A 21,491-nucleotide genomic window follows, 5' to 3' on the forward strand; every position below is an offset into this window, starting at 1 on the left:
TTTGAAATGCGCCACCACAGTGTGCATCTGACAGGGAAATCCCCCCGATTCCCTGCAGCATCACTTCCCTTCCAGGCTGGGAGAGGAGATGTGGTGGGTCTTTTGAGCCTCCAGAATTCCCTAGAGACAAGTGTAGCTCCAATAGATGTTCTTCGAAAGTCTGGAGGAGATGCCTCTTGGTTTGTTTTCCTTCCAAACAATGTGGGTGTCGTGTGGTGGGTGAGCATGTGTTTGCTGTGATACAATGCTCAAGGGAAGGAGTTGGCTCTCTCCTGTCTCCAACCGAGGAATGAATTCCACCCTCAGGGCAAGAGATACGGGAGGGAACCTTGCAGAGCTTGGCAGCAGAGCAGGTGCTGCTCCATGGGCTGTGGCCACCCAAGGGCAGTCACTCAGCGGGAGCAGGGACCCTGTACCAGAGGACAGACCCCTCACAGCACAGGGAATGAATCTGGCACCATCCTCCGGGCACCCACCTTTGAGGTATTGATGTGCATTGATGGGGTCTCCTCTCAGGCTCTTCTCCGCGCTAACCAGGCCCAGCTCCGCAATCTCTGCTCATCAGAGAGATGCTCCAGACCCCTGAGCATCCTCGTGGCCTCCACTGGACCCTTCCTAGGAGTTCCTTGCCTTTCGTGCACTGGACAGATGTGGCCTCTCCAGGGTCCAGTAGAGGAAGAGACCATGACGATGTTAGATACTGTTCAGGAACACGAAGCCCATGCAGAGAATGGAAGTGCCTGCTGGCTTTTCCTTAGGCTGACTGGGAAAACCAAAGGGGATTTTGGGGATGAAAACTGGCTTTTGGGTGTTCTCCTCTGACTTCAATCATCCAGACACTCTCTTGCTTAATAACAGCTCCAGCTCGTTTCACTCCTGCTTTATAAGGTCAAAATCAGTGTTGTATTTAATATCCTGTGTTGAATGTCCTGCTTAGAAAGAAGAATGCAACTATTCCCTTCTGAGATATGCTATCTTTTTACTCTTTTGATAGGGCAGGAGCACAGGGAGGATGCTTTTCACGCTGTAAGCCTAGACTAGAGGAGAACAGGGGAGGCTGATCTCATCCTGGTACGAGGAGTACCCCAAAACCGCTTTTGCTCCCTGCTATGGTCAGAGCTCTAATACACAGGACCCTCCAGGTCTGCAACCTCCATTTGCTCATTGCTAATTTACATCCATTTCCTCTGAGCCCAGCAGTCTCCTTCCCTGAGGTTACCCAACCAACAGCCAAAGGGGCTGGCTTCTTGACAAAGAAACCCACTTTGGCTAAGGAAGGCCGGCGCAGCAAGGGAGGTCCCTTCTCCTTTCTGCTCTCTGGTATTTGCTGTCCCCTCACTTCCAACATTAAAACCTGAATTAAAGACCCAAAAAAGAAGGCGACTCACAGCACTTGCTCTTCCCACATGAGTCATTTCCCTCTGAATTCCATGGTTTTGTCACATTCCAAATCCCACAGGCAGATGCTGGCATATGGAGAGTCAGCTCTTCAGGCACCGCTTCCCGGTTTCTTTTGCCTTCAGAAAGGTTTCTTCTCCAGTATCAAAACACAAAACCTGTCTCACCATCGCTAAGGTAACTCCTATCAGAGCTGGGAGCTGCTCTCCTGACCTGGCTTCCCCAAAGAGTGACTTGAATCCCCCCGAACATCCTGAATCAGATGGCTGAGGAGGACACCCAGCTTCCAAGGAGCTGGGTCTGGTCACTGCAGCTCCATGTGGTCGCAGGCTTTCTTTGCACAGAGAAGAGGAATCCTGCTGCAGGTGAGCAGTAGTTCCCTTCCTCAGGGAAGAGGAAGCCTCTCTCAGCACCGTTCTTCCACTGCCTGGGGGGTGATATTCTGACCAGTGCATACGGTGCTGGCTGAGGGATGGAGACAACCCCTGCAGGGCACTAAGGCAATGAGGGCACTGGAGCACATTGCTTGAGGAGAGGCTGAGGGGCTCATCTTGGAAAAGGGAAAGAGGGATCCAAGTGCCGTCCTCAGCTGACTGACAGGGGCAGGGAGAGCAGGAAGCCAGACTCTTCTCAGCTGTGCACAGGGAAAGGGCAGCAGGGAAATCCCAACTAGAACCCAGGGAGAGTGGCAGCTCCTGCCCATCCACAGCCTCCTGCATAGCTTCAGTTGTCATAAAGGAGTAAAACAATCAGAGGTGGGAGTTTATTACAGTGCTGGGAAGCCTCAGTTGGGAGTATGGCGAGGACAGAGCGGTGCAGATCAACCCACGAAGTGATGGAAGCAGGAATGTGGACATAGAGGCATGCTGCAAGTCTGCTTAGTGTGCAACCAGCCTTGTGACGAAGCGCAGCATGCAGTCAGAGGAACAAGAGCAGAAGCATCGCCTGGCACAGCAACAGCTTTGAGTGATTCACGACGTGAGAGCAGCCTCATGTGCGAGCTCCCAGGCAGGGTCCTTCTCTTGGGTCCCCAGGAACTGCCGTGGGCTGGGGTTCTCATTTGTCCTGTGGCTGATGTCCCGGGAGCAAAGTGGTACACCCCCAGCGCTGTCAAATACAGCTGGCTGAGGCTCTCTGCCATCATGTTCACACTGGGAAAGTGGATATTAAACACTGGAAAGGGCTGGAAAGGAGCTCTGCTGCTCACCTTGTAACAGGTCAAGTAAAGAGCCTCAGTCCCCCCAGTGCTAGGAGAAAAGTTCCATGGAAAACCAGATTTGGGGAAATCAACTTTCCTCCATTCTGCAGGGGGGATGCCCCGACGAGCAGCTGTAAAGATGCAGGCACAGCAGGAGCACACAGCCGTTTAATTCTGCGTGACAGTTGCCTGCGGCAGAGCTGTTCTGCAGTCAGGTACCCTGGCAGCCTTCCCCAGCTCTCACACAGATGCAGTGTCAGCCCTCGGGGTCTATGCTCAGCTCCCAAGGTACAGGGGGTCCTGTCTCTAGGTTAACAGCATTTGGGTCCTTGCCTCCCCGCAGCTCAGATCCACAGGTGCAGGCCACCAGGAATCAGGGAATCCTCCTGATTCACTCCATTGGTATAGGTTTAAATGAAACTGCCATGAGCTGTCATCGTAACTCCTGAATCCCCCCAGGTAAAACTTGTCCAGGAGCAGAGCAGCACATCCCTTGCACCCCACCTTCAGTGAGACACAGACTGCATGGGGTGTCTTGGGAAGAGATGCTCAGAAGTGACCCAGAGGAGTACCCAGAGCCTGGGCAACAGGTTACTGCCATAGCATCCATTGCTGACTGGGTGACCTGGCTTTGGCTGGGATAGAGCTAATTCTCTTCCCAGTAGCTGGTGCAGTGCTGGGTTGTGGCTTTAGTCTGGCAATACTGCTGGTAACACACCCTGGGCAAGCACTTTTCGGTCTCATGCTCTGCAGTGAGAAGGGGCACAGAGGCCAGGAAGGAGCAGAGACAGGACAACTGATCCAAACCAGCCAAAGGGGTATTCATACCACAGGAATAGATAGAAACTGGGATAGAAACTGGGGTAGTTACCCGCTTAGGTCAGGCTGGGTACCAGTCAGCGGTTGGTGAGGAAGTATTGTGCATCACTTGTGTTTATTGGGGTTTGTTCCTCTCTGTTTCGCTATGTTCATCATTATTATTGCTATTATATGTTACTTGTTTTTCAATGGTGAAACTGTTCTTCTCTCAACTCAGGGGTCTTTACCTTCCTCCTGATTCTCATCCCCATCCCACTGGGGGTGAGGGAAGTGAGTGAGGGGCTGTGTGGTACCTACCTGCCAGCTGGGCTTAAACCATGGCACTAGGTCTGGGCTCATAAAGCAATCACCAGTCACAGCAGAGAAAGCAAAGGGCTGTAAAGAGGCTGAGACAACATTGCAGTGTCCTTCTGCCCCGGGTGCTGTTAATGTGAATGCTATTGGGTAAATATTTGTGTTGTTGATTGAAGTGATAGACCTGTGCCTGCTGTTTGCCTTCTCTATTACGAAATGAGGTGTGTGGAGAGAAGAGCAGGAGAAAACCCTGAGTACTGAAGCACGAGACACTTGGATTTTCTTTACAGAGCCACGTGTCCCTGTCAACTCCTGTTATATCCCCAACAATTTGCTTTCCTAAGAGAAATCCAAATATTCAAAGCTGGGAGAAAAAGCAGCCCACGGGAAGGGCACGTTCCATTGCTCTCCAGGCAAGAGCTCAGCACACAAGACTGTGCCACGCAGTGTGACAGGGCACATGAGCACAAAACAGGGATGTCCTCTGTGGTGGTGGCATCTCAGCTCTGCTGCTATATCCATAAGTGTCAGGCTCTGAAATAGCCCCTGTGTAAGGAAAACCGAGTTGAATCATGGAATAACTGGAAGGAGTCCCTGGAGGTCTGTAGTCTCGAAGCAAGACCCCTTGAAGCCGAACTACCAGGGGAGAGCAAGTCCCATAGAAAACCATGCAACACAAAGAAGGGGCATCAGCCCTCTTTCCTCTTCCAGTTCATGCTTCAGACCCAGCCGGGGGCTTACAAACATGCCCATAACGACACTGGTTGGTTTAAAGTCCCCTCCATCGAAAGCAAAGCAATGCCATATGCCCATCCAGAACGGGGCCAACATCTGGCAGCAGTGCCTGTGCCTCCAGAGCCCTCGCAGCAGCTTCCAGGTGTGGCATTACCCTGCAGCCTCTTCCTCCACTGGGGCTGCCTGGGAGGCAGAGCCCTTGCACCCAGGGGAAGGCAGAGCTTCCTTCAGCTCTCTCAGCAAAGAGACAGCCAAAGCAACCAGGCTGCTTTTATTGTGAGTGGATGTTGACATAAAGACAGCAGACTCCTTGTGTTCTGTGTGTACCATACCTTAGATAACACCTGAGCCTGGGCTGCTTTCTGTTCATGGATGTCTGTGTTACTGTCTCTCTTTTTATAACCACGGAGCTGCTTTCACTTTAATATCATCCAGGGCTTTCACAGTAATTGCTTCAGTATCTGGCACTGTCATTAAGGAAGGTATTTTGGATGTTTCCCTTGTGTCTGATCCGGTTTTCTCCTGAGCACCCCCAACTGCACGGAGGCAGTTCACAGTGGAGCTTTAGTGCACAAGAAACTTGGGAATGTACTTCCCAAATCCTAGCAGGCAGCTAGAGCGGATAAATGCTTTGCTCATGAAGGTCAACAGATGAAGATGTTCATGTTCACGGCACTGGATGAAACACCTCAGAAACCTGTAGTATGGCAAAAAAGAGATAAGCGTTAAAATAACGTTTAAATATGAAGATGCAGATGCTGTTTCTTTTGCCTCAGGGATAGAACTGCTCGGTTCCCAGCTCCTCAGCCAGGACCACGGTGCCCTGTGGTGGGAGCAGAGAGGCAGGACAAGCACTAGCACTGCCCCGTGGAGCATGCATTTCCCCTCTCCACTCAAGGCACACACACGGAGTAAGGGCTGCCTTATACTACATGGCTTAAGGGTTAAGCACAAGGGGATCCATACTAAGGATCCATACTAAGGTGAAACCTTATCCATAATCCATACTAAAGTGAAATCCATGCTAAGGTGAAACCCACAAAGCACATCAGAGCGGGCAGCAGGGAAACTATTGACAAGCAAATGCCTAAAGGGGATTTTCTACTTATCACTTCCTCCTCGTGTTCTTTGTCCCTGCCCTAACACACAGCAGCACCTTCCCAAGGGCAAAACCTGCTGGAAAAGGGGGTGAGATGAAATGGTACCGCGGCTGCCCTGGGGCCTCAGCACTCACCCGTCACCCCCTTGCTGTGGGAGTAGAGGCTGCAGTCATGCGTATGCAGCATCAGTGAGCAAATGCTTGATCCCTGAAATGCTCCCATTGAACACGCTTCAGATCTCCTGTGATGCAGGCAAAGCTCCTCTGCTGTTACCCAGCGGTCTGAGACACTTCTGTTCTCCCAATGGAAGGGTCTGGGCTCTCTGGCTTTCTCCCACAGCAAGTTTCCTTACAAACTGCACCATTTCCCTCTTCTGATTCCTGCTTCTAGCCAGGAACAGGGCTTACAATCAGCCCTCTTTTTAACCTGAGCTCTAGCACATTGCCTGTTACTGCCCTGTGTAGAGCACTGCCCTCCCTGCTGAGGTGCTGTCCTTGCTGCGGCTGATGCCACACTCTCTTTGCTTGTTCATCACCCCTTGTTCCGCCCTCCCTCCTTTAGCCTGCTCATGAAGCAGGGTTTGCATCACTGTACCTGTCCCCAGCATCTCCCTGGCAGAGGAGCAGACTAAAACCAGACCCTTCCGAGACCCAGCCCTCCTTGGTGCTCCTGGGTCACTTCTCATTGCCCATGGTGAAGATCGCACCCCTGTGCATGGATCCCAAATGGCCTGTGGTGGAAAACAGGCATCTCCCATTCAGTCTAACCAGCAAGGAGAAGCACGCTCAGGCATTTCTCTTGTGCAGTGGTTTCTCTTGGTGAAACCTGCAGCATCTGAACAGGGTGTGCAAGTGAAATCGCTCATAACCAGCTTGCTGTTCATTTAGAGACTCGAGTAATGGACCTGGGAGCTCACAATGGGTCAGAGAGTTAAGGACCTGTAGGAATTGATTTGTCAGCACCTTCTTCTCCTGCAATACTGTTGTTATAAGTAAAGCAGAGCTTCTGGCATGACTAGGGAGTCATGCAGAAACCCCAGCCTGCAACCAGCCATGCCCTTGAATCCTGCTGTTTAAAGGAATCATGGTTCCAGAATAGGTATTTTCCAGGACAAGGAATATCCCCAAGAGGGACGGGGATACATCATTGTGGTGGGGAACTGCAGAGAGATTCCCAGCTTCAGGTTCTCTGAAATCTGTGGATATGTGAATAAGAGAGGAGTCAAGGCAACCCCGCTGTTAGACAAAGGCTGTGCTTCTGTGCTGAGTGTGTCGGGTTTGCTTTCCTGAGCAGGCTGGGTGCTGTCACTTCGGATGTGTTTAAGAAAGGCAGCTATGGGGACAGGCAGATTCTGCCATCGGCTGTAGGAATCATCTGTGCTTGCCCAAGACCAGGCTGGTTTGTGTTACGTGATCATTAGAGCTGGAACAAGACTTAACAAAGCAAGTAAATGATGAGGCTCTGCTGCATCAAACGCTGCTGCAGTGAAAGCAGGATTCCCACAATTACAAAGCACATTGTGAGACACTTGTGAGACGGGTGATGTTGTTCTGTAGCTCACTGCATTTCTGCAAGGAGCAAAGCAAACATCCTTCTAGAAGAAAAAGGCAGATACAAAGAGTATCAAATGGACCTCAAGCAGCACAAACCACAGTTCTTAGCAAAAAGCTGTAGCTCGGTCATCAGAAGCCTCTCATGGTTGTGAGTTTCTCTGTAGCCCTTGACAGAGGCCAAGCTGTCAGAGGAGTGAAGGACAACATGAACTGGGTCCACTGGTCCCTGTCCAGCCAGCACAGTGGTAGAGATAGAAACATCTTTCTCTTTTAAAGGAGTCCAGTAAAACGACCCACAGCACACTCAGATGGGCTTCAAAGCTGGACCATGTCCGTGGCCATAACAAGCCACCTCCAGTATGAAGAGCATCCTGCAAGGATCGCTTCCCCAGGGCAAAGTTCTGCTTTTCTTGCTGGCAGGAGGGTTCAGAGCTGCTTCCCAAAGAGCAAAACCCACTTAGCTCACAGGTAATGGAGGATGCTCAGCCCTTGCATGTGGATTGCTGAGAGGAACACCCATGGCTGGAAGTAGTCTCTCTCCCATGTCTTAGCTAACTTACGCAACTGCAGTCAAGCGCCAGAGCAGATCCAGCCACAGAGGCTCTTGCTTTCGGTGCAGATGGTCCTTATCCTGTCCCTGGTGGTAACTCTGAGCAGTGCAAACGAAGCTCTCAGCACAGGTAGCTGCAGGCATCCAAGGGCTCATCCCTTGATCTGAGCTGCTCTGCTTTATCGTCAGCAGAAGCAAAGCAATCTGAGGGGTGACCTGGACATCCAAGAGCAATCAGCTGAGCAACCCTCAGGTGAGGTTAGGGTACCAAGAGGATTATATAGAGCTACTTGAGATTAACCCCGCCTGCTTGTGAGAAACCTTTAGGAGGTGTGAGAAACAGGTTCCATAAGGATCCATGGAGCTATGTTATAAACCTTTATCAGATTGATGCTTTCTATCAAGACGTTTGCTCTGCCTGACTTGGGAGTGACAAACCACGAAGGCCTAATGTATTTCATGAGGTTTCCCCTGTGAGCAGATAGCAAAAAGATCCTTACATCCCAGTTGCTTTGGGATAGTAGCAATTCTGCTCATGCTCTCCATCCCTAGCCTGCGTTGGACTCTCACTTCTACTAAACTCTGATTCACTCTACTGTGAATATTTCCTATGCAGTGCAAACATGTTCCTGCATCAAGCTCATCCTTTGCACCAACAGAGGGTAAAAAAAGGGGTTGATCAGCCAAGTTAAATGTCAGACTCCAGAGCTGTGAACCTGGGAGGCAAGTAAATGAAAAGAAGGCAAGGCCGTGATTGCTTCCCATCACTCTAATTCCAGTCATCCAGCAGGCCCAGGTGCACAGCATCCTGCACAGTGCAGGAGAGTCAGAGTTAACTGGGCCAGGCCTGTGCTGGACATGAGAACCATCAAAGCAATGCTCTGGAGGTGCTCCCTGTGGTTATTCTGTAGTTACTGTCCCAGGAGAGCGTTATGGTTTGAATGGAGATGACTTCTTTCCTGTAAAGCCACTTGTACTCCTCCCATAAAGCCATTTGTACTGCTCCTATTTTGAGCCTCTTCAATAACTGCTTTTACAATGATTGGTACTTTGGTTTTGCCTGAAGTGTGTGACTCCTGAGCTGTTGTGGGCCTCCTTATTATGATCTTGTCCCTTGTACTGATCAATAATCGTTCTTCATTTAGAAATGGAATGCCGTAGCCCATCGACAGCCCTGGGGTGTCCAAAAGCCACATATTGATCTAATGAGTGCTTTTATGAAGTGATGAACAAGAGCTGCAGTTCTGGGTGCAGAAGGGGAGGTCTTACTGCAGCAGCAGGAGGCGAACAAGCAAAGGCTGGAGGCAAGAGCCATGAAGCATAAGAGGATGTAGTAGGCTAAACTCTCCATGGGAGACACTTTGGTTGCAGAAGATGTTGGGGCATAGGTTTATTGGTTGGACTCGATGATCTTAAAGGTCTTCTCCAACCTGATTGTTTCTCTGATTCTATTCTGAACTAAAAGAGGACATGCCTGGCATTTATATGGCCGGAGACCACTTGGTGACATGCAAGATCCATTGCTTTAGAGAACTGTGCTCCTCCTGACTTCAGATTGCTCCCTATTCCCAGAGCTCATCCAAAGACCTCTGAGAACAGCAGTGTGGTTTTCACCTCTTAGTGAAACACAGCTGCAAGTAGGAATGTGCAGCTGGTAGACACGGAACTGTCCTTGGAACTGACTTGGCAGGGGATTTGTGCTGCTTTAATGCAGGAGAATGTCTGCAACATCCAATTCACTGCATATTCCGGAGACGTCATTGATTTTCCCCTTCTTCCTGCTGTTAAATGAAAAGATGGAGATGATTGCATCTGTTATCTTAAAAATACACCGACCTTAAGCTTCTAATTATACTGTGACCAAGTTACAGAGATGCCGTATTTTCATCACTCTTCACTATGCCAAGTGAGCTAAACTGCAGCAAGAGGGAGATGCACAGAGCTTTTAACTGAAGATGCTGTTTGAGGAAGGGCCTGTGTGGAGGGGGCTCTGGTGTGGCAGCAATGAGTGGCAGCAGTGCTTTGGCAAGAACTACTGGGAAAAAAACACCCAAAGCCAAGTCCATCAGAGCCTTGTCTTGCTCCCAGTGCAATCCCTTGGGACGTAGTTCAACCCTGAATGGCCAGCTTGTTCTTATTTGCTCTGTTATTTGTTTAGGAATTGCAGAATTACAAAAGAATATGTTTGGATGGGTTTTCTGGGGGCCATCTGGTCCAACCAACCCTCCCAAGGCAGGGACAGCTCTGCTCTTGTGAGACCTCACTTGCAGCACTGTGTGCAGGTCTGGTGTCCTCAACATGAGAAGGACATGGAGCTGTTGGAGCAAGTCCAGAGGAGGCCATGAGGATGAGCAGGGGCTGGAGCACTTGTCCTATCACTTGTCCTGTCACTCCAGTCCCTGATGAAGAGCTGCTCTCCAGCATCCTTGTAGTCTCTCTTCAGATGCTGGAAGCTGCTCTGAGGTCTCCACGCAGCTTCTCTTCTCCAGGCTGAACAGCCCCAATGTTCTCAGCGTTTCTCCATAGGGGAGGTGCCCCAGCCCCTGAGCATCCTCGTGGCCTCCTCTGGACTTGTTCCAACAGCTCCATGTCCTTCTTATGTTGAGGACACCAGAACTGCACACAGTGCTGCAAGTGGGGTCTCAGAAGAGCAGAGCAGAGGGGCAGGGTCAGCTCCTTGGACCTGCTGGTCACGCTCCTTTTGATGCAGCCCAGGATACGGTTGCTTTCTGGGCTGCGAGCGCACACTGAAGCCGGCTCATGTTCATTTTCTCATTGACCAGCACTGCCAGGTCCTTCTCCTTGGGCTGCTCTGAATCTCTTCCCTGCCCAACCCGTAGCTGTGCCTGGGATTGCTCCGACCCAGGTGCAGGACCTAAATATTCAACACTTGCTTAGAAAAAAGAGCTTTGTCTAAAAACAGACCCAACATCCAATGCAAGTAATTACAGTGAAAGGGCTAAATAACCCCAGAATACAAAGCTGAGCATTTATTATGTGCTGAGGAAAATACACCAGGCTTTCTCAGCTCAAAATGTCCTTCACGTTTCTGCTTCACTTCTATCTGGGTTGAATTTTCTACCAAATGCTTGGATTGCCCAGTTAGACAGTGAGACCTGGGTGATGGTCACTGCCAGAGGGTTATGCAGGGTTAGATGTAGCCACAGTTTGGGGAATGATGGAATTGGCTTTTCTCTCTTGTGGGAGGCAGCTATTGCGGGACCCAGACATCAGCATGAGTCTAGGATGTCTAGAAGGGATGACTCTGTAACGCGGTCTATATTTGTCACCGTGTGTGTGTGAGCACATACAGAAAAAGCGGTTGACACACACACCACATTTAGGCTTTCTATACATAGAGTGGGTGAACTTTCCTATCTGTGTATGAACATAGACCCAAATGCTGCACCTCAGGGCTCTCTTCTGCAAGACTGCCGACCCTCAGGAGCTAAACAGCAAGATTTCCACCAACAAATGTCCCTCTTGGAGACCTCTGGATACCTTTGGCCTTATCCCAACAGTGTGAACAGAGCTCTATCTCTATGCTTTGGCTTCTCTTACCCTGCCCAAACTTGCTCCAGAGTGACCATGCTCAGGCATCACAGGAGGAACTTAGCCAAGCTTTGCTCTCAGGTGAGACTGAGATCCCTACTTAGTCAACCAATGATTCACCCAGGCTAGAAGTACTGGGGCTGAGTGACAAGATGAAGAGGGAATTGTGCTGCCTCCAGCCAGCCCCAGGTTCCAAACTGCCCCTGGTACCAGTGTCAAGGTAGAAATGAGACCTTTTGCAGCAGGCAAACACAAGAAGTTGCCTGTGGTACATGTTCCTGCTGTGGATTAAAGAGTACTGCAATGCACAGGGCTGTAGGGAGAAGACCAGCTTGGAGAAACAGTGATGCTCATGAGCACTGAAACCCTCCGTGGATCTCTAGATGCAGCTCTGTGCAGCCCACGGAGGTCACTTGCATAGCCCTCTTCTCACTTTCAAGGTTGAGCCCAAAAGCACATGGTTTGATCTGCTATGGCTGGTGCAACACCACTGTAAATAGATTCCTGCACCTTCCTCTGCTCCTGCACAGGAGGGAATGCAGATATTCTAGTTTCAGCAGTGTGGAAAGCCAGAAAGGTATTTTTGGGGACCAACAGAAAATGCTCTGATCTGGAATACAGTACTTGCCTTCTGCAGGATGGGGGGGAAGCCATCATTCTGAAAATGTCAAAAAGAGATGTTTTTGTTTCCAAATGTCAGCAAAAATCACTTGTGCTGAGGCTCTGTTCAAGGCTACCAGGGGTGTCTGCTTCAGAAGCTCTATGAATTAGCTGCTTAATTTTCCATTTCAAGTTTTCAGTCAGAGCCCTGGTGCAGGGGAAACGGCTGGTTGGAAAGGACCTTAAGGTCATCCAGTTCCAGCCCACAGCCATGGCAGGGACACTTCGCACTAGAGCAGGTTGCTCCAAGCTTCATCCAACCTGGCCTTGAACACTGCCAGGGATGGGGCATTCACAGCTTCCTTGGGCAACCCATTCCAGTGCCTCAGCACCCTCACAGGGAACAACTTCTTCCTTATTTCCAATCCAAACTTCCCCTGTTTGAGTTTGAACCCATTACCCCTTGTCCTGTCACTACAGTCCCTAATGAAGAGCCCCTCCCCAGCATCCTTGTAGCCTCCTTCAGACACTGGAAGCTGCTCTGAGGTCTCCACACAGCTTCTCTTCTCCAGGCTGAACAGCCCCAATGTTCTCAGCCCATCTCCATACAGGAGCTGCTCCAGCCCCTGCTCATCCCCATGGCCTCCTCTGGACTTGCTCCAACAGCTCCATGTCCTTCTGATGCTGAGGACACTCCACGCACACCCCTGCTGCTGTGGGTGTGCACGTGATCCTCGGAGCTCATTCTGCACCGTGTTTTCAGATGCTTTGCCCAGTGCTCATCAATTTGATCGCTTGGTCATCAGGACACTGAGCCCTTGCCCTGGTGCTTTCGCACACAGCCATTCCCATCAATTCACAGTGAGCTCACTATTGCTATTACAAACCTCTAAACCAGGACGTAATTCCCAGCTTCCCAGACCAACCTTTTTCATTGTCTTGCTCCTCCACTTACCCTTCACTCATCACCAAATGGCACAAGCCTCTCAGCCAGGTTGGAAAGGGCCATGACCTGCTATTGGTTTTGCCAGTAGGTCTTCAGAGGAGTTTTGCTATTTGATTGAAAACAGCATTTACCCTTTGGGTCAGCATTCATCCTGTGTCTCTAATAGAGGCTGACAGGATGACTTTCAAGCCTTTGGTCCTGGAGCAAGCATTTGGACATTCCAGCAAGATTTGCGTTCCTGTAAGTGAAAAGCAGGACCATCATTTGTGTTCCCTTGTCACTTCTGCTTACAGCTGCCTCTGTTCAAACTTCAGCATGGAGCCTGGTTCGATAGCTTAAAAAAGAGTAAATCAAGGTAATCCCACTCTGATTCTCATTCCCCTCATTTACTGTGTAGGAAACACATGGAGAGCACTGTCAGGTATGAGTTAAAACCACTGCAGAGGCACGAGTGCTCCCCTGCTGTGCCTGCCTTTTCGGTTTCCCTCAGGACACCTGAACAGCGAGCAGAGATGGAGGCACTGGTAGCACATCTCCTGGAGCACTGTCTGTAGCTGGTGTTGAGCTCCTGGCATTTCTGGTGCAGATGCTTAGGGCATCTACAGATTGAAGCCCATCTGCATGCACTGATGGCTGGAGACAGCACAGTTAATATGCTCCATTGTCTGCCTTCAGGGGCGCCCAAAGGCCCGGAGCTGGGTTCAGCAGTCCTGCAGAGCTGTCAGGTGGGGAACTGTTCCCATCCTTTGCAAAGCACTGTCCACCTGATCCACAGGGCTCTGTGAAAACCGAGCCTGTTTGCAAAACTGGTGTCCTGTTTTGCCACTCACTGCTTTCATCACTAAAGAGTCATATTCCTTCCTGGTAGTGCAGACACCCTCCTACTCCTCTCTGCATGCAGATCTTCCTATTCACATCCTCACTACATATGTCTATTCCACGTGACACTCAGAAAATAGGATGCTAGGGAGCCTCATGGTGTCCTTAGTGGACCTGCTCTTTTCTTTCTTGAGACTTTACAATCATATTCAGAGCTTCAGTAGCTGACATTGTGGATTTCCTACGGAAATATTTCCCTTCTGGAGCATTTTGATAATAGTAGTTACAGTTAACTATATACTTTTAAAATTAGGCTGAAGATTGTGGAGTCAAATCTCACTGATTTTGCCTTTTATATGTGAAAGGCTTCCTCTGCCATGTGAGTGATTGGCCACATAGATGAGCTGGCCCCTCAAGAGGTCCCAAGTGGAAAACATCCTAGGAAAACTGTTAGAAGTGGTTGCCTGCAGCTTCTTCTATCCTATATTATCCCATGATGGCACAATCTATTAAAGACTCTTACACAGTCTGTGAAATAAACTGACAGACATTTTGGCTAACATTCCCAATGCAGTCCCAAATTGTCAGCAGCCCAGAACTCATGCAAGCCAGCTCAGCGAGGGCTTTGGGTGGGTGTTGACATCAGCACAACAGGAACATCAAAGCCTTGCAAGGAGAAAATGGAAAGGGACACAGAATGCTAAGCATGAGCACTCAACTGACAATGTTTTCACCTAAAGTAGTGCTCAGAACTTGTTTTACTCAGCCTTTTCCACCCAAATGAACCAGTAGCACCCAGTCAGTATTTCTGGAGCTCTTATCACTCATCCTTAAAACCCTCTTGAAGGCAGCCCTGTCCCTTGGACCAAGGTTGTGTGATGTGATGCTTCGGACAGACCAGCTACACCTCGTGCCACCATCAAAGCTGTTGCCTCTCTCTTTGCATGGGCACAGGTGTGATTGAGTTTCCATGTCCTGCTGTGCTGTATAAAGGGAAGAGCAAGGTACTGGCTGCAGTCTGGGACATGCTAGAAAGGTGATTCTAACAGGGCAGCCTTCAAGAAACTGTCTATCAACTAGTCATAACGCAGTCTTCCAGTCTGGCACCAGAACAGTGCCTATATTGTACCAGATGGACAGGCAGCATCAGAGAGAATGCATGAGGAGCTGGAGATACTGGAGGTTCTGGCAGCATCACCAACACTGGCTCTTACCTTTTTTTTATGGAGCCAAGGCTTTTGGCACTTCTCTGTCCTTAAAATCCACCTTGTAAGCAAACAGGATTCAATAAACTTTTATCTGATTCCTCCACATACAGGAATGGACTCATCTCTTCCTGCCGCAGGAAATGAAAGAGAACATTTTGAGACAGGAAGATGAAGGCTAGAGCATGGGCGAGATTGAAGACACGATGAAACCATGAACGTCCTGTGCAGCAGTGCCAAAGAAGAATGCAAGGAAGAATGAAAGGGCAGCCACTGCTTAGTTCCTCTTTGCTTCAAAACAGCCCTAGGAATAGTGGTGCCTTGAATAAGGAGAGATCAGCAGCTGGAGAGCATCGTTCCTCTTTGGGGTGCATGAGAGAAAGGCTGAGCTGCTTTACCTAATGGGCAAAGATGACTCAAATCTGATGGGGTTGAGCTCATTGGCTTAAGCTCAAAAGCACAAATGGATCAAGGGTTTTGTGACAGTGACACTGTCATCCGTGAGCTCTGGGATTGAACACCTAATCCTGTGCATCCCTTTCAGTGTCACTTCCTTGATGAGAGGTCTGAGAGAACTGCCCTCGAAAGACCCAGCCCAACACCAGCACCTGCGGTCACTGCTTGGAAATTGCTTTTGAGTCCTCTTTGCTCTGTCCTGTCCTAGACACCAACCCTAGTCCAGAGAATGGAACCTGTCTGAATGGATGGGCAGCGTCTGTATGCTTCAATGCCTAGACGTGGGAAAGAGTTTCCCGTGTTCAAATAGGGTTAAAATCATTTGAGGAAACTGATAGGCAGTTTTTCCAGTAGCCTTACTGAAGCCTTGATTTCTTGTACTAAATAGTTCCAGTGTATTTGTCTAGTATAGGTTAGCACAGTCTATTTACTCTTTTTCCTACATGTCTCACTTGATTCAAATAATGCTAACTGCAGGAAAACCAAGTATTTGCTCTAAGTGAGCTGCCAGCACCCAAAACTTCCTCATGCCCAGTACACGTGAAGACCTCAGAGCAGTTTCCAGTGTCTGAAGGGGCTGCAAGGATGCTGGAGAGGGGCTCTTCATCAGGGTCTGTAGTGACAGGACAAGGGGTGATGGCTTCAAACTTAAATGGGGGAAATGCAGGTTAGATATAAGGAAGTTCTTCCCTGTGAGGGTGCTGAGGCACTGGAATGGGTTGCCCAAGGTCCATGTCCTGGTTCAAGCAAGCCCTTCAGCTTATACCTCTGGTTTTCAGAGGCATGGCAGTTGTGTGGTAAGGTAAAACAGGACTAACCTGGGGAAGCTGGATGCAGAGATGCTGTCAAACCGTCTGTATTTCCCTGCTGGGAAGGCATTTCTCTCCATTTCAGAGAGGGTTTATAAGGCACCAGCAACTCAGTGTGGAACCCCTGCAACCTGCTCGTGCAGTGCCTTGTCAGCATTAAAAAGTGGGGGCTTTTAATGGCACCTGGCTGTACTGTTCCTGTGTTATAAATAGCAATAAAACTGTGTCTTGACAGATAAATCTCTTCTCTAATCTCTTGAAATACTTGACAATCATTAAGGAAATGCAGAGCTTGTTTAACACGTGTGCTCTATTCTAAAGGAAGCCTGAAAAGATGAGGAAAAGCAATACTTTTCCTGCTTCTCCTTTCATTAGGAATTCTGGCCCTGGGTTTGCAGCTTTGCTTGGAAGATGCTCAGGTCAATTGGAGCTGTAAGAATAGAGATTTCCTGCAAATGAGTCACCAAAAAACCCCGCTCTCCAGATATTTCTTGTCTCTAAGTTTCAAGTATAATGAATTGGATCTGGTTTTCAAACAAGGAATGGGTTTGTAAGTCTTGTGCTATTCCAATTCATCAGGGTTGAAAAATCTATATCTGATTTTGGACATCCTGCCATTTCTCTGAACAACCACAGAGACCATTTGAAGCCCTCCTTTCTCCAAGTGCTGTGGTTACTGCCCAGAGACCTTGCTTGGTCCATTTGAGTGTGATTTAAGGCAAACTGCAGCACTTAAATATAGAAGAACCACCAAGACATTTTCCCTACAAGAGTGGTGACCCCCTGTTCAAGCCCAAAGATTCCCATGCTGGAAAAAGAACCAAAGGATGTACAAATACCTTTTGTCCCACTAGCTGTTGTTCTGGGTTCTATTGTCCATGTGGTTATGTAAAGTGTTTTGGCTTCAACATGTCCAAGTCAGTATTTCAACAGGCCTTGAGATGCCCTGTGGTAGCAGAGATGATGTGGCCCACTCATGGCTAGCACTGATGTCCCCACCCCACACAGGCTCAGCTGTCCAGGGACAACCCGTGCCACCTCTGGAGGTTGCAAGGGGTGATAAAGCTTGGTTGTGGCATTTGCCCTCTCCAGCACCAGTGGCAGGAGCAGGTTAGAAGGGAGATGTCCCCTTCTTGCTCAGCTTATGGCCAAGGCAAGCTGTTGGGTTTGGAGAGCTGCGGGGAACACAGTTCACCTCAGGCAGCCAGGGTGGATGCAGCCCCAGGGTGAAAAAGGGGCAGTACAAGGCAGCCTGCAGCAAGAGGGAAAGCCTCCTGCAGTGGTCTAAAGCTCACTGTCCTCTCCTCTGGTCACTGTCCCTGCCAGAGACCCTGTAGTGAAGCTCTGGACAGGTTCAATATCCCACGGGCCCAAGGTGGACAACTGTCTCCAGCTACTCTTGCAAACCTCCACTGCTTGTGCTCAGCCCCATTGATCTCCAGAGACCTGCAGGGAGTTGTACCCTGTCATCCAGCAGCCCAGATCCTGCACTTCTTAAACTTTATCCTCAGGCTCTTTTTGTTCAACCAATTCCCCTGCACCAGGCTTCCCTATGTTTGTGTCCACATTCTTTTCACTGGAGCAGCTTGCTCCAAGCCCCTGTGTCCAACCTGGCCTTGAGCACTGCCAGGGATGGGGCAGCCACAGCTTCTCCATTCAACCCATTCCAGTGGCCCAGCACCCTCTTCTGCCTAAGAGCTCAGCTCAGTCTCCCCTCGGGCAGGTTCAAGCCATTCCCCTTGGCCTGTCCCTACAGGCCCTTGTCCCAAGCCCTTCTCCAGGTTTCCTGCAGCCCCTTCAGGCACTGGAGCTGCTCTGAGGTCTCTCCTTCAGGAGCCTTCTCTTCTCCAGGCTGCCCCAGCCCAGCTCTCTCAGCCTGGCTCCAGAGCAGAGCTGCTCCAGCACTCACAGCATCTCCATGGCCTCCTCTGGACTTCCTCCAACAGTAACTGGGACAGTAACAATTGAAACAGGGCAGGGCTTCTGTTTTCAGCCCCATCAGAAGTGCCTGTCTGGAGGCATCAGCTCCAGTTGGAGTTACACAGCATACTCACTGCTGGGGTGACAAAGTCTATTTATTTAGTTTACCTTAAAACATCATTGAAATAAAATCCCACACCCGACTGAACTGCAAACATCCTGGACCATACCCCAGTGTCCAAAACCAGGATTAAGTGTGTCCCATGGGATCCTTATGGAGGAGCTGTTGCCACGAACATCCGGAACACTCTTCTCTGACTTCTCAACGTTTTCATAAGGTCTCTGAGGGTGAATTCCCTGTAGCACCAAGGAAGAAAACAAGAAACAGGCTTATTTTTGACCCTCATTCCTTGTAAATGACATCCACAAGTTGAGCTGGCCCTGGCTTGGTGAGACACAGTGGTCTGTTACTTGAACCCCGTGGGAATAGAGGAGGCTTCCAAAGAAACTCCCTCAGCCAAGATGTGACAATAGGTAAAAACTACAGAGCAGCAGGGATCAAGTGATGGTGTGGGAATAGGGATGCAAACCCAGCAAGAAGAGCACACATGCTCATAGAGGGGAAACTGGACAGACCTGGGATTGAATTCCTCCAGCCCTGCTCGCTCCTCAGTGTGCTTAGGTACCCTCTATGCTGAACACTACATGTTGTTGCTCACAGCCACTCGGCTCAGAAGCCACTCGAGCTTGAAAGCTATTCCTTTAAAGGAGGAGGAGGAATGGAGAGTCCTTGTCCTGTTTGCTACTGGCTTTGCTGGGGAATCTGACAAAACCCAGAGCACCAGAGAAAGATGAACATGGGACTATCCCAGAAGTGTCTTCACTTTCTCTTAAACGCAAGGCAAGAGAGAGCATCAGGTCCCTACCACTGCACTGTGTCGCTGTACAACAAACTGGATAAGAAAATTCCCAGGACATTCATATCAATAATGAGCTTTTACTCCCGCTTCCTTCGGAAACACCATTGGGAGCTAGAATTGGGTCAGAAATGACTTGTACTTGCTCTGAGATCCAGATGGGAGCAGCAAGTCTTCCCAAGAAATAAATAGCAATGTCCAATCTACTATAACTGTAAATATGACATCCAAAAAAGATCCCAGAACTCTGGATCGCTTTAAGTTGCTTCATCTTCATCATATAAAACAATGGCTTTGATCACATTATAATCTCTCATGCACTGATGGAAACCAGATTTCATTGTATATTTTATCCTGCATTCCTTAAATGACTTTCTGAACCTCAGAAGCCATTCCAAGCTCAAGGATTTGCTTTATGTATCTTATTTTATGTTTTATTTCAACTATCCCTGGCCAAATCCATCCCTCATCTCAGGCCATTGGCTACAGTTGTCTAAGACAGAGGACAGACTTGGCATCTGTGAGACCCACAGCTCTAACACAGTAACACCCAGCACAAGGCAGAGAAACTACTGGAGGCTGTTTCAAACTCCAGCTAAAACAGCAAATTCAAACCTCCCAGGCCACATTCCCATGCTTAAACCATCCACTTTAAAAGCTGAGACCACTCAGGGCTTCCTTGGGGACTCCAGTTCCTGAGGGCTGAAAGAGCTCTGGGCTCATAGGATCCAGTCCTTCAACAGGCTAAGCTCCAGTGAGCAGCATCACCCAGTCCTGCCAGGACCTTAAGGATCACCCCTCCACTGGGTTCCAGTAAATACCAACTGGAATTAACTCACCAGTTTGCAGGACCAAGTTCCTAGTGCAAGAGGTGACAAAATACAGCAATGTTTTAGCTGCTGACTCCTGACTTCCACACACAGAGCAGAGGAATTCCCATATCTTCCCATTAAGAGTTGCTGCCTCTTTGCCAGGTCACAAATAAACAGTACTTCAGGTCCCAAATAAACAGCATTTCAGGTCATAAATAGACAGCATTTCAGGTCATAATATTCTCCTGGCAGTGTTTTTGCTCTGTCACAGGGTTAGGTGCATCAACAGCACTCACTTCAGATGTAACACTGAATATAAAATCCTTACCTTCTGGCAATCCTGGCTTCCTTCTGCATTTTCCTTGCCCAGCATCCACTGTATAGATTATCCCAGGAGAAGCAAGCCCTGTGTTACTCAGCTGGAAGGAAAAATGGAAAGGAGTTACTAAAGAAACTGGACTCAATTCCTTAACTGACAAAGAACAAAACCACTGCCTTTGAGTAGTTGTAAAGTAATAACAGAGTGAGTGCCAGTTCTGTGGGCTCTGCAGAGCTCGGTGCTAAGCAGCGGGTGAAATGCCATATTGCAAGGGAAAAACCCATTCTGAAATCTGCCACATGAGAGCAAGGACTTCAGAGAGGGGAAATTTGCAAGCGACTGGGTTGCCAGTGACACCCGAGGCACAGAAAGTGCCAGCTGACACCAGACACGGATCTCAGCTGTGTCGCTCGCTGCTGCCTGGATTTCATGCCAGATCCTGCAGTGTTGTAGGGAAGAGCTCGGAGAAACAACCTGAGCGTGAAGAGAGATGTGCAGACCCTGCCCAGTGTGAAGATGAGGGATGCTCAGTCTCCTGTAGCAACGTAGTAAGGATCAGTGTTCACTTCCCATCCCCAGGGAAGAGCAGAGTGAGGGATTTTTCCTTCTGTTCCAGCTCGGTTTCACACGTTGGTCACTGGGATGAGGCTGCTCCAGGCAGGATTCACACACCCCTTCAGAAGCTGTGTGAGGGGATCGGCTGCTGCTCGCTCTCACCGCGCTCTCACGGTCCCGATGCCCAATTCCACCACGGAAACAGCCCCAGCCAACAACCGGCGGCCCTGTGCTGCCCTCTGACGGGCTGCGCACAGCGGAGCCGCACCGCAGCCCCCCGGCACCTGCGACCGCGGAGGCACGAAGAGCCCGGGGGGTTGCAGGGTCCCTTTCACCAGGGATTTATGGATGTCCCCGGGGTTTACGGATGCGCAACCACAGCCAGCTCTGCCCCATGCATGCCTTCCCTAGGGGAATCCAGGGCTCACCAAGCACAGCTCCCATGCACACCAAATACCACACACCAGGGCTCACCATGCGCACCAAATACCAGCCAGCTCCCAAGGGTGCCCCCGCTCCATTCGTCTCTGCTCTATCATAGTGGTCTCCTCTGCTTCAGGAGCTTCCACCCTTGCTGTTGGAAGGCCTGGGGACCAAGAAGGATAAGAGGCAGGATTACACCGGACCCAATCCAGCCCCATGTGCGGGGCTGAGCCCCCCAAAGCAGGCAGTGCTCCAACCTCAGAGCCAGGGCAGCCCCGTTTGGCTGGGATCCGGCTCACAGCTTTTGCCCCTTTGGGTGGACGGGAGCTGGGATTATGGCTCCTCACTGACCTCACCCTCGTGAACCCCACTGAGCCTTCAGCCCCCTGCCAACAAGTGTCCTCATAGAACCCCAGCCTGGTTTGGGTTGAAGGGACCTTAAAGCTCCTCCAGCTCCAACCCCTGCCACGGGCAGGAGCCCCTTCCACTGGAGCAGCTTGCTCCAAGCCCC

Source organism: Neopsephotus bourkii, unplaced genomic scaffold (genome assembly GCF_033783945.1).
Source record: "Neopsephotus bourkii isolate Nb327-2 ecotype Australia unplaced genomic scaffold, CSIRO-AGI_Nbou_v1 NB_1632, whole genome shotgun sequence".
Classification (NCBI taxonomy): Eukaryota; Metazoa; Chordata; class Aves; order Psittaciformes; family Psittacidae; genus Neopsephotus; species Neopsephotus bourkii.